Below are 13,945 nucleotides of genomic sequence, written 5' to 3' on the forward strand. Positions count from 1 at the left end.
AGAAGAAGCATGCTTGGGAGGCTAGGGTTCTGTACCTACTGACCTAGGTGAAAGGCCTCTTATCTGCCATTAGCTTCCCTATGTGCCTCTCTTTATTCAACTTCGTATTTCCCATTGGCATCTCAGTTTTCCACTTTTTGGGTTTTAATTTTTATGTGTGTTTCCATGTCATGAAAACCCTATGTAAACGTGTAACTTTCCCTCCTGTCAGTTTATGTCACCACAGCTGATAGTCCTGGCGAAGGAGCATTTATCCACTGTAAAATGTAAAGATCTTCCTCATTAATATTGAGGTTTTGAGTATTTTTCTTCATGGATGTACCGTTTTATTTAACCAGTCATTCAATGATAAATGCCTTGGCTATTTAAAATTATTTCACTCCATGGAACCTATAATAAATAAAGTTAATCATGCATAAACGGGCACATCTAAACACATCTGAAAGAATAGTTCTTTTAGATGGGCTTGCTGGGCAAAACTGTAGGTGTGTTTGTAACTTTGATAGATATTGCTGAATTCCTGTGTGCTTATGCTAATTCAAACCCTACATCAATATATAAGGGCCAGTGGAAAGTATTCATGAACTCTTTCTCCTGGCTATGATAATAAGAACAATAACTCAGTAAATAGTTCTCCCTTACTTTGAGAAAATAGCACCTTTTTTAGTTAGGATTATTTGTAATTCCTTTTACCATTAACCTGGTGTTTTATATTGGTTTCATATTTTCTGTGGACTTCTGAGTCTGGATAAGAGAGGTATTATTTCTTTGAGATATGCATCACAGAGGGTTTAAGATGCTCCATAACTGTGTGAAGAGGAAGTGACTGCAAATATCTTCCAAAGGGACTGGAAAGGTGGCAAAGAGAGGGTGACACAAAGAGATGGATTGGAATGACTCAGCTAACAGGGAAGAAGAACCAAGGGCCCTGAGAATGAAAAATTGGAACATGGAAAAAAGTGGTTGTCCTAACTTATGGAACTGTGAAGAGATGTATTGTTGAGAGGAGCTAAATAGGGAAAGAAGAGATGTCTCAGCACTTAGGAATGCTTGCTGCTCTTTCAGAAGACTCCAGTTCATTCTTAGTACCATATCTCATTGTTCACCACCACCTGTAACTCCAGCTCCAATGCATCCAATGTGTTCTTCTGGCACCTTCTACGGACTTATTACCTCCATATACATACACATAATTAAAAATAAACCTTCACTTAAAAGGCCAAATGACAGTAGTAACTATGCACAAAAAATCCAACCAATCAAATAAACTAACAATATCGTTCTTGGTCAGGAACTGTCTTGGGAGTTCAAGAGCACAGAGCTTTCCCTGGAGTCCTCTGGTGGTCTGCATCCTTTTGTAGGAAGAGAAGAATGGAATAGTGTTATAGTTTGCATCTCAAATGTGCCCCCCAAAGGCACTAGTGTGGCTGGTCTTAACTTCAGCCCATAGGCTATTGGGAAGAGATGGGAATGTCAGGAGTACCATCTAGCTGAATGAAGCAGACCACTGAGGAAGTGGTTCTGAGGGCCTGCTTTAGCCCCAACCTAATCCCCATCTCTCCCTCTCCTTCCCTTTATCTACCTCTGCCCTTCCCTCTTGCTCACCACGAAGCGAGTCAATCTACTGTACCACACACCATGATGTTCTGTTACACCACAGGCCCTGAAGTAGCAGAGTCAGGTGACCATGGACTAAAGCCTCTAATGGCATCAAAATACACTCCTTCTTTTAAGTTGTTTATCTTAGGTATTTTGTCACAGCAACAAAAAGCTAACCCAAGTAAGTACATTATTCACTTCTTAAAAGCATTAGCTTTGAAATGGCCCACATCACTGCTACTTATACCCCATTAGTAAGAGGTACTTGGCAGAACATAGCTAGCTACATGGGGATTTGAGAGGTGAAAAGCCCGGCTGGGCAGCCACTCTCTAGCTTCAACTCTATTATTAAGGAAGCAGGAAACAAACTTTCATGGACAACCAGCCATCTAGAATATGATTAGTAAGCGATGCAAAGGAGTAGATCGGGTGCCCAAGACTTAAAGTAATGGGACAAGTGGGATATAGATAGCAAAAGCCTAGCTTATCATCCCAAGATTTCAGTGGCCACATGCTTTTAACTGACATTGCTGCTGCTGCAAAATTCCTGTTACCCAAATATAGAAGAATACTTACTACAGAGTAGCTAAACAGTGATTACCTACTGAATACCCAGGTTTGCACCACAGAGAAGCAGTTTGAGGTCAGAGGTGAGGATGCACACTGCGTGAGTGAGTTATCCTTGCAGTGAGGGTCAGAAGAAGGGTCAAGCTCCATCTTTACTCTTGAACTTTTATTCTTGTTCAGCTTCTCAGCATCTGAACTCCAGCTCCTCTGTGGCTCCAAGGAAGCCCAAAGCAGCTTGCTACCTAAGATTTCTCTTTAGAAGCTCTGATTTTTAATATATGCAAGTACTATTGATTCTTGGAAGACAGCTATTTTCACCATTATACCACTAACACAAATAATTCCTCTTGTGATTAAATTGTGTACCTCTATGATTCCGCTTATGTTCCTCTATCTCTTCTATCCCTAACTGTCAAGAAGAATGCAACGCAAGATTCAAGCAGACCATGTGACTGGGGGGGTTGTCATTGTCATTCCTTTCCCCTAGATAGTTTGGTGTCATTAAACAACACTATAAGCCAGATTGAGTTCTTAAGCAGCAATCAAGCTATACTTGGCCTCTTCACATGATTTCCAATTCCATGACCTGTAATTAGAAACTGAGATTCATAACATTTATATGGCCTCCACCAGTTGTAGGTAATAAATAGTTCTTGATGTGATAGTTTATGTCAAATATAGTGACTGTCAACTGAGGGTGTTCTCACACTGTGGTAAGATCTTCCTCTGAATTTTTAATCCTTTAATTTAAAATGGTATGTTTTGCATGGGGGAAGTCATCAAATCTGTATGAAGCAAACTAAAACAAGCCCAGGATAGCATGTCATGGCAGAAATGACTCATGTGGTAACTGTGCCAGATTTTCTGCAGGGGAGTAACAAAAAGACTTAACTTGTAGCTTCTGCCTTACCCCACAGCTGTCTACATCTGGGGTCACAGAGAGTACAGGGATACAGCTAAGCATAGATGTTGACCAAGTGAACCCATGCGGAAGGGAGCAGAGGAGGCTTGGTGTGCATGCCTCATGTCCAAAGTGTCTGGGTTTCTCCTGTGCATTATAATTAACCACAGAGAAAACCTGAGAGCCTGTTGGGGGAAGTCCTGTGCATTTGTCAATAAAGTACTGTTGAGCCTATAGGGAACCAAGATAGGAGGGACTAGGAGTCCAGGAGGATTCTGGGAAGGAGAAACACAAGAGAGTTCGAGATGTAACGCCATTGGGGTAGGAAGCCCGGAAACCTCTCCGGTAAGAGACATACTTAGATTAACAATTATGGGGTAATTACTTAAGTCAGAGCTAACCAGTAAGAAGCAAGCAAGGCCAACAGCTTCATAATTAATATAGCCTCCTGTGTGTTTATTTGGGACTGATGCGGCTCTGGAACCAGGCGGGCGGGAAAGCTTCTAGCAAAGAAAAAGCTTCTCATAACAAGAGTCACTCCCCCTTTTATTCCTGCATAGATGATGACATCAACATGAAGAGTGTGAGCAGCAATACCAGATCCTGAAGTAACGCAAATCCCTGGTCCTTCCCTAGTACCACTTTGACCCAGGCCACTTCAGAATGTTTCTGATTTTGAAAATGAACTATGATGCAGTGGCCTGGATTGTGTGACTACTAACCATGGACTAGAGAGAGACCTCATTATCATCCAAAAGAATATTTCTACAATGAAATACAGGGACTTTGCATGGATGGGGGAGATGACAAGTAGGGGTGAGCTATGTCAGTTCTAGTCCAGCCTTTCCTCTGAGAGGACAGAATCAATTTTTAAAAAGGAGGGGAGTAGGGGTCCAACTTCAGAGCATCCTTGGGAGTGGAACCATGAGACAGAATTTATGGGATTTATTATTTTATTTTCCATCATCATTTCTTCTTTCATTACTTCTCTGCTTTCTTCCTCCCCTCCCTAGAGTTCTTAAGAACTACATTCTGTGGAGTAATTTTAGGTCTTGTTTTTACCATCAACTATGCCCATTCCCAACTATAATGGGAACTTAGATAAACAAAAGAGTCTATAATCCCATGATTTGGAAAACATTTTAGACAACAAAAAGTTTCATTACTACAAGTATGTAAAGATCTCATGGGGCTAGAGAGATGGCTCATCAGTTAAAAGTACTTATTGCCCTTGCAGAGGGCCCAAGTTCGATTCCCAGCACCCATAAGAAGCAAACAATTCGGTACCTCCAGAATGAGGGGATCCAACGACCTCTGCAATTACTTCACAAATGTGGTACACAGACATACATACAGGAAAAATATATATCACATACAGTAAAAATCAAATCTCAAAAATAACAGCATAAATCTCACTATCATAAGATACTATGTAAACTTTCAAAAAAAGAGAGATGCTTTATGTATTTGACCATAGTAAACTAGTAGGCTTCTGAAGACAGAGTCCCTCCCTAAACCATCCATGGAGTAAGTCCCATGCCCCCAGGACCTATCCCATCCATCTCTGTGTCCAAAACTTTTGGTTTGCTCCATGTTGAGTTGGGGAAGTTATCAATGTTGAAAGTGGATCCTTAAATTTGCCCAAAGATCTCTCATATTTTAGGAATTTCTTACTTCTAACCCATTCAATTTCACAGAAACTTAGTATAAAATAAAAGTTCTATATTAAAGTAAAAAATGGCTTTTATCCACTTATTTTTTACATTATGTGTATCGCAGATGACTCAATTATTTCAAAAATTGGCACATGGCATTTCCATGACATTTGTCACCAGAAGGAAAAGAAAAATTCTAATGTGTACTCTAGTTGGAAATAAAGATTTATTCAGTGTTTTTTTTTTAGGTAATATACACCACCACATTGATCTCATCATCAATTTCTGACTCCATATTTTTTACTATCTGTGAGGATCACAGACACCTATTATGTAGAGAAATGTTTCAGGAACATAACTATGTTATTAGCACCCCCTCAGATCAGCAACCTCAAGAGATAGTTCCCTAGCCTGTGGAGAAAACCTGTTCCTGGTTGGCTCTTGACTGTAGGAATGACTACTAAAACAACATGTCTAGTCATCATGAAAATTCTGGGAATAGAATTTTCACCATGGCAGAATTGTGGCTCAGGTTTCTAAGATGGCAAAATGGGAACCACCAGACATTCCATGGCTACACTCAAATGCAGCACATCTCACCTATGCTGTGGGGATCTTCAGTTCAGAGGTTTGCTCCAGAGAGTGTGCTGGGTGATTCAGATTGGAAGCTACATTCTTCCAATAACATTAGCTATTTTTTATGGTTCAGACAGGAGGATGTTCAGGAAGGAAGCAGGCTTGGGGTGTTGTCTCTCCAGAATTAGTATCTTCAGAGATTTTATAGTTTGGTAGTGGTCAAGAGTTGATCTGTGTCCTAGCTCCTAGCATCACAAGCTGCCACTTCTGTCTACACTCACAGAGCTGAACTTGAACAAAACTTTCCTCTCCAAGGTCCAAAGCCAGCCCAGCAACTCAGGATACAGTTCCCCGGCTTTTGGAGATGCAGACCCCTCAGCATGTTTACTGGTGTAAAAGGCCTGGAAACTCAGAATTGGTATTCAGGCTTCAATGACTGGTGCTTTGGATGTTGCAGACCAGCCCTCAGCAATTCCATTCAATATTAACTTAACCTAGGTTGGTGCCGTGCGAACATTTCAAATGGTTCCAAGTGAAGGGCATTATCTTGGAGAATCTGAACAGGCCTGAGGAAAGCTATTGAAAGACTTTAATAGGAGAGATAAAGTAAGTTGGCATTAAGAGGGGGACTTGATAGAGAGGGGAGCCTGAGAGGGGGTTCACCTCTAGGTGACAGTTTTAGTTTACCCTACTGACGCTGTTCTTTGATGCTATCTGGTGGTGTTAAGGTTCTCTTAGTCACAGTACCTATGTCAATTTATTGTGAGGTGTCCATGTACATCTGTCTCCCTCTGTGTGTGTGTGTGTGTGTGTGTGTGTGTGTGTGTGTGTGTGTGTGTGTGTGTGTGTGTAAAACTTTAGGATCCTAACTCTGAACCTTCTAGGCACTATATTAGCTCCTGAAATCTCTCCAGTAGCCAGGATGCCTTAGTGAATTCAATACTCCAGAGAGTCCTTGGATCTGGGTTCTAATTTTGACTCTGGATGGAACAACAGAGAGAATGAATAGGAAGGAGAGAGGAACATTGGGGTAGGCAGGGAAATAACTATAAGCCTCCTGAGGAGATGAAAAGGTGTTGGTGGAAGGCCTGATGATGGTCAGAAGTTGAATGCATTCAGTGAGAAACTCTACTGAAGCACCCCCCCCCTGCTTGCTTTACCCTGCATATGTCTCACTGTTAGCAAACCCAGGCCATCCCATAAATGTCTGGCTGAGAATCCCTGCCTGATTCTCTGCCAAGCCATACCCTCATCTCCTTCCAAAGTCTGATTTCACGCTCTAATGTGCCATGACCGTCCCCCAGGCTGGGCCCATCTGGCTGTGGTTTCCAGTTTCCAGACTTCCTAGGAACCGAACTGGCTCTCTTCTTCCATATCTTGCACATGCATGTACACACACACACACACACACACACACACACACACACACACACACACACACCAGCATCTGGAATGTCTGGTCTTTTGCTGCAGCAAGACACAGCAATGCATTTAGAGCCTGGCAGCAGCTCTTTTCTTGGGGACTGGAATGGCCCCTTCAGTTGCTCAGGCTGCAGTTGGAAAGGTAGGTCACAGTCTCTGACTTCCCTTTCCTCTCCAGCACCCCTTCAGGCCACTCACTATTGAAAGGCAGCACACTTTCCTCCCCCTGCCTCGGAATCACATCACACTCTCACCATGGAACGTTGCAGGTTACTCCATAGTGGTGGTCCTACTAACACTGAGGGTCATTGGGTCGCTCCCATTAGTCACATTAGCTGCAGAGTGGCAGTGCTGGAGAGGCGAGGGTCTAAATGAGCTAAGACAGCCACCTCCAAGGTTTCATGGCTAGAGCAAGGGGGCCACAGAATTTTCATTCCTTCAGAACCTGTCTGCTGTAAGAAACATTGCCTGCTCCTCCCCCTTATGGCCTGGCTGATGATTCTTCCTAGACCCTAGGACCAGGAATGGTGACAGTATCTTTGAACCTAATCTATCACTGCCTTTTATTCCCCCTAGGATGCCATAGGTCTGGAGTAAGCTATTTCTTCAAGCTTGGAGAGATGCATTCTATTATTCACAACTGTTCAACACTAGAGTGAAAAAGTGGTTCATCAGGTCATTCTCTGTGTGCCCTCAAAGAAGGAATGGAGACTCACCCCAAAGTACTAGATTCTGCCTGGAGATCACTGTCAACAGGGTTGGGGGAGCTTGTTGGAATCTTCAGAATCCCCTGACTTTCATCATTCCCTCCTTTCCAATGAGATGTCTAATTAGAGATGACTCACAATGTTTGACTTTATTGAAAAGCCTCATTTTAAATAGCGAATTTTCAGGGATGGTTGACTTGACTCTACTGACATGCCCCCTTGACTGTGCCTCTCAAAGGGCAATCACTACTACAACTGATGGCTCAATCACCATCTCTAGGAATAAGATAAAGCTTTCTCTGTGATCAGATACACATACTGTGCTTTCACCAGCTTGTCACCTCTCTCCCGATGAGCAGCTCTTCTGTCACTCAAAAATGAATAAAGTTCTTGGAGCTACCTGGATAACATCCATTTCAAGAGAGAGACAGACAAACTCAAGCTCATCCATTGTGGCTGGACAGGAGGGTGAGACATGAAAGTCAGTATTAAATGATCATTTGATATATGATGCACCAGCTTTGCCAAATTAGGAAGTGGCATTCTTTCAGTAGAAATGAGGCATCCTAGGTTTTGATCTTTCCTCAGGCTAGTTGTATGCAGCACCATGGTCCCTCTTGAGTAGCTCCCAGCCACCTAGGGACTGGGAAAACAGGTTCAAGACTGCACTCCAGGCTCAATCATGGGAGTCTACACCTTCATTTCATTCACTTGGGAGGCAAGGGTCAGCACAAGTTTCAGATGAGCCTAGCCTACAGAATAAGTTCTAGGCTAGCCAGGACAACATGGTAAAGAGAGACCCTGTCTCAAAAAGCCAACCAAGTCAACAACTACAATAGTAGTGGTTGTGAGTTTCTTAACATTTCAGAAGAACTAACCCATGACGAAAGTCTGGTGAGGCAGAAGATGCTCACGGCATCCCACAAGGATGTGCATTGTGCTTCTTCTTCTGGAGAAGGCCCTTGACAGAGGGTTTAAGTGTCCAGAATCCAGAGTCTTGTGGATTAATCTTCCCCATCCCAAGGCCATAGTATTGTGGCTTAGAAGTTAAACAGAAAGGAACTATGGGTACAGTAGCACTGGTTTATACTGTATGGCCTCTGAACTCTTGACTGACAGCTGATGAAAAGTTAGGTCCTGGCTTCAGGTGAAGTAGAAGCTCAGCCTATTAGTAAAACTTCCTTACAGATACTAATGCCACCCTTCTCTGCTCTGCTCTGGCATCATGGGGCTGGCATATGCAAACCTTAATTCTGCCTCGCCAGCTGCTCCCCGTGAAGCTTTTCCAAGTCAGGATGCCAGAGGGAGACCAAGAGGGCACTGAGAAGAGGAAATTTGCTCCTCTTTCTTGTCTATCCCTAGTGTCCCAGAAGCACTTCCTGTCTACTTACTTCCCTTCCCAGAAACTTCCCGTTCCTGTCAGCATCACCTCTGCCTCACTTCCTCCCCTGGTGGTGATAGCAGTACTTGCAAGGGACAGCACCTGGATCTAGTGTGCTAGTTTCTATTTAACAACAACTGCCTTTCTTTCATCTGCACCCTTGATGATGCAGGAGCCCCTCAGGGGTCCAGGAGGCAACTCTACAGTGAGTAATCCTTTTCCAATTCAGAAGCTAGCATCAGTGTGTCTGCCCTCCGCCCCCCCATTCCCATTCTCTTGTTGCTAAAATTCCTAAGGTATTAATGACAAACCGAAGCTCAAAACACCAAAGTTCCTTCTGGGGGAAATCAATGAGTATTTATTAGGCTTCCTTACAGAACACAGGTAAGGGGTTACTTTCAGGGGTGTGGTCACTCTTTACTCAATCTGGAAAGCCTTACCCAGCAGAAATAGCAAGGAGGGCTTCCCTATAGTTGCATAGATGGACACATAGGCATGGACACAGGCATGCACACACACGCTGTTTTCCTAGGCCATGAAGGCTGGGGCAGTGAATAGTCTGGAAGTTGGAAGGGGAGCGGGATGAGACTGTAAACTGTCAAGAAGCCTATCTGAGATGATTTTACATAAGGGTGGGCAAAGCTGGATGCTCCAAGAAGGCAGCTGCTTGGTATGGGGGACAGTTGTTCACATGCCCCTCCTCTGTGGTAGTTGGATTGGGCACAGTGGAGCTATCTCTCCATGATTATAAGTCTTACCATTCCAGCCTTTTCCACATTTTTCTCTGACTCCAGGGAAGGCAGCTGCTCACCATAGTTGCCGTCTCAGTGACACAGTTGAAGTCTTCATCTTCTTTCTTTTGAGCGAACTGTAATCATTTTAAATTCCTTTTATGAAAATAACTGGTGTGAGTTCTATATCCTGCTTTCCTGGGTACTGACATACTCAGAGTTTTCCTCTAATCTAGACAGTAGCAGGGATCCTGGAGTTAACACAAGACTCAGGTCCCAATTAGCTCTGTCACTTGAGTCCTCTTCAAGCTGTTTAACCTTTAATGAAACACAGAGCATTTTATTTCAGAGACGGTGACTGGTAACTGCAGGCAGAGTACAGCCTACAGATGTGGTAGGTGTAGCCTGGGCCAGAGTATGAGCTCTCACAATACCATGTGAGTCTCCTTTGCTGGAGCCAGTTTCTCAGTCATATCTGTATTCTGCTGAGCCCATGATCGGAGCCTGGATCTAGACTGTATCCAAGGTTCTTTGTCATCCTCTCATTACCAGTCAGATACAAGGCTACACTGCTTATGACCTGTGGTTGTTACAGGAGCTTGGAGAATGACCATTGCATATCTATGTGACATAATCTCAATCACTGGTGCAGCCATTGTTAGCAATGTCTGTCACCTAATGTCAAGGCTTTCATTGGTGGGGACCAATAACGACTTTTTCTGCTTGCACCAAGCATAATAATTTAGGGGCAATGAGACAGCCTAGCTGGCAAAAGCTTTTGCCAGATAAGCCTCATGACCCAAGTTTTATCCCTGGAACCTGCAACAGAAGGGGGGGGATCAATTCCCAATGACTAGAGTTTGGCTCTGGAACCAGAATGGAAGAGGAAATAGTTGACTCTCATTCTCTGTCCCATGTTCCAGTGTGGTCGTCAACATTGCGCATGTGGCTAGTGGAACCACATTAGTGGTCTAATTTGTTCTGACCCCCCCATTCCAGGAGAGTACTAGGGAGGTGACCATTACATGGATTTACATACAGAACTTCAAGCAGGAAACACGTTAGAAATGATTAACCAAAGTTCGATGTAAGCAACAGATCAAAGCTCTCACAACTGCCACAATCCAGCATGGCTGTTTGTTGTTTCTTTCCTGTGAAAGACTTTCTCCCACTCTAATGGGTAAGGAGTATAGGTAGGTTCATGGCGCCTGGAGGCCGAAGGAGGTGGTCATCACACTGAGGACCTGGCTTGCGGTATACAGTATAGAAATACTTTAGTGGCATCTGTGTTTATGGTCAGATATGCACACGTAGGCAAGCTCTTCAGACGAGCTGTCCCTTGGGTACAGTCACGTCCCCTACTCTCATGGGATCCCTGTGCTCTTTGGCCAAGAGTTCTTCCATAGAACAATCCCACTACAGATAGGTTTACCCAGACTAGAGTAAGAAGGCAAGGGAAACACTACGTCTAAATGTGACCTTCCCTCTCTACCTGAAAAGGACATGCGGCCAGAATGTGAGTTACTTTGCACCTGAAGGCTTGCATCCTATGTCGACATTTCTTTTTATAGTCATTGAAAACAAGTTTCAAGCACACACGGAAAAAGCAGCATAAGATGGCACTCCCTCCTTTACCACGGCTCCTAGCTCATGTGTTTAGGAGAAGAGCTGGTAAGAGTTTAGACATCAACCCAAGTGTAAATTAACCAACAACAAACTTAATTTCACAAACTGTTATTATTCACTGTGATTATTTCCTCTGAAGCAAGTCCTGGCAGTTTTGAAGGAACAGCTGCTGCCTTGCTTTCCCTCCTCCCTCTTTTCCTTCCTTCTTCCCTTCCTCCCTTCCTGCAACAACACTGGGAAGGAAGGAAGGCAGGAATAGCGAAGCCTCAGGCAGTTCTTTCCTGAGCTGTTCTCAGCACAACTGTGAGCTCAGCTAGAAAGACACGCATGTCTACAGTCATCAGCTGCACACGGATGTGTGACACTTTTGGCAAAGTTACTGCTTTCAAGTAGTCGGGGTGGCTTAAGTTCAGGCTTCCTATACATGCTGTTCTTCCAGGTTTCCCTTCTGGAGATAGGCTTCTTTCTTCTTGGTGATCTGTCTTCATGTAAACACACAGCATCACACAGGAGTTCTGTGGGGCCGTCTGCATCTTCTCTATGTTTCCCACTTTGTCTCTCTCTCTCTCTCTCTCTCTCTCTCTCTCTCTCTCTCTCTCTCTCTCTCTCTCTCTCTCACACACACACACACACACACAGAGAGAGAGAGAGAGAGAAAGAGAGTCCATCTCTCTGTAAACATATCCTCCCATATCATATGAACAGAAAAGAACTTTCTGGCAGTGGAGAAAGTGTGTGTTATGGTCAGGCTCTGTTTTATCCTAAGTTACTCCATATTGGAGAAAACTGTGGAGTTTGGGGGGAGTGCTTTATTCTGAAGACAAGTTCTCTCTATGTAGACTTGACTGGCTTGAAACTTGATATGTAGAAAGGTGGCTTTGAATTCATAGAAATCCACCGTCTCTGGCTCCTGAGTACTGGGATTATTTCGAGTGCAGCATTTTTACATTTTTACAACCATTGTTCCACTCTATTTTGAGGAAGAAGGATGATGGCATTCACTGGGTAGACCCAGAAACTGCATCATCAATCGGGTACATTCACAGCACAGACTGATAAATGACTTATTCCTGGGAGCAGAGAGGGAGCCACCATCCTAGTTTAATAGGAGAACTGAGACTGTAGGGGCTCATGGGTAGACCACAAAAACCAGGTTCTACAACTTATTAGGCACACAGGACAGATCAAGGAAATAGTGAACCCCATAGTGTGTTGGCCAACGAACACTGCCAAGGCATGGGCATGGCATAGCCCATGACAAATTAATATCTGACACTCACCAAATGTGCCTCCAAGACTGACAAGCAGAGGACTTTCCCACATGTATTAGAGCTTCAGCTTGTCTGTCTCCTGCTGATGTGGCCCCTTGACTGCCTGCCCATCTACCTGTTATTCCATCTGAAGCCACTTCTGACCCATTCCTGGCTGCAGACCATCTGGACTACCTTCCCAAAGCTGAATTCTGCAGCTTCATTCTCAAGCTCTTTAACTCCAGTAGAAGCTCCCACTGGGCCCTAAACTGGTTCTATATCAACACAGACTCAGTCCACTTCTGAAACCTCCTGAACTCTACTACAGTCTCTTTAACTTGCATTCATTCAGTAAACCATATATATGCATAGAGATATAGATATTTGCTGTGTGCTGCTTGAATTAATATAAGCAATTATGACTGGAATAAAAGAACTTGCATTTGTTTCAGCCAGGCAACCAAGGCAGGGAAGGATTATATGATAAATTGCAATCTTTGAACCTGTTGCTAACCTTGTGAAGCCATTGTTATCCAATACATTCTGACATTGTAGAAGGACATAAGTGTCTATTATTGGCATAGCATGTATGTGCAATGCAAAACCCACATTAACATCCCATAAAGTTAAACCCAGACCTGAGGCGGGGAAGTACAGCTCCACAGCAGCTCCATAGAGTAGTCGGATTTATCCATGTGCTAACCTATGCAAGCTTCCACCCAGATGGTGAAAGTCCTATCTGGAGCCTGTGTAGGCTGATCAGAAGCCAGACTGAGCATGCCTAGCACCTATTTACACCAATGTGTAAATTTCTACTGAAGATGTAAATCTGCACAAAACTTTAAATCTGAAAGGACCTTGGAACCTTGGGAATCCTGTTCATGTTTCTCTACATTATGAGCAGAGAATCTTATAGGTTGTCATCCACGGTTAAGTCATCATGACTCATATTATCCCAATCATCTGCCTAAATGAGCCACAAGGTTGAATCTGAACCTAATTCAAAGACAGCAAGGTCTGTGTGGGAACTGGACAGAAGGTTATTATAACATGATTTTAAACAAGATTGAAGGTATGCCAATTACATTAAAAAAGAATTCTACTTAAGTTTCTCAGATTTGTTCCAGTGACAACAAAGTGTAAGAGGGTGACTTCTCAGTCTGAATTCTTAAAGTGGCCAGTTGGTATTTGGGATGCCTGAAAAGGCAGTAACACGATACATACTTGTTAATTTTCTTTTTGTACACAGCATGATGCATCTCTGTCCTTTCTCACCTGCCTAAGGCACCTTCTGATTGGTCTAATAAAGAGTTGTTGCACCCTTCCCCCATGGGTGTCTGTTGACTGCTTGTTAATAGGAGCTTTTAGAAAAACACTTCTCATTCCCTCCTTTACCTTTACCACTGGGCTCAATTGGGTTGATTTTAGGAAGGAGTAGCGCTCTACTTAAGGTAGTCAGAGTCATTCGGGGAGTTATTGATGAAGATACAGAAGGAGAGATCAAAATAATGGTAGAAGCTGACAAGGGAG

The sequence above is a fragment of the Mesocricetus auratus genome, unplaced genomic scaffold (genome assembly GCF_017639785.1).
Source record: "Mesocricetus auratus isolate SY011 unplaced genomic scaffold, BCM_Maur_2.0 Super-Scaffold_100004, whole genome shotgun sequence".
Lineage (NCBI taxonomy): Eukaryota > Metazoa > Chordata > Mammalia > Rodentia > Cricetidae > Mesocricetus > Mesocricetus auratus.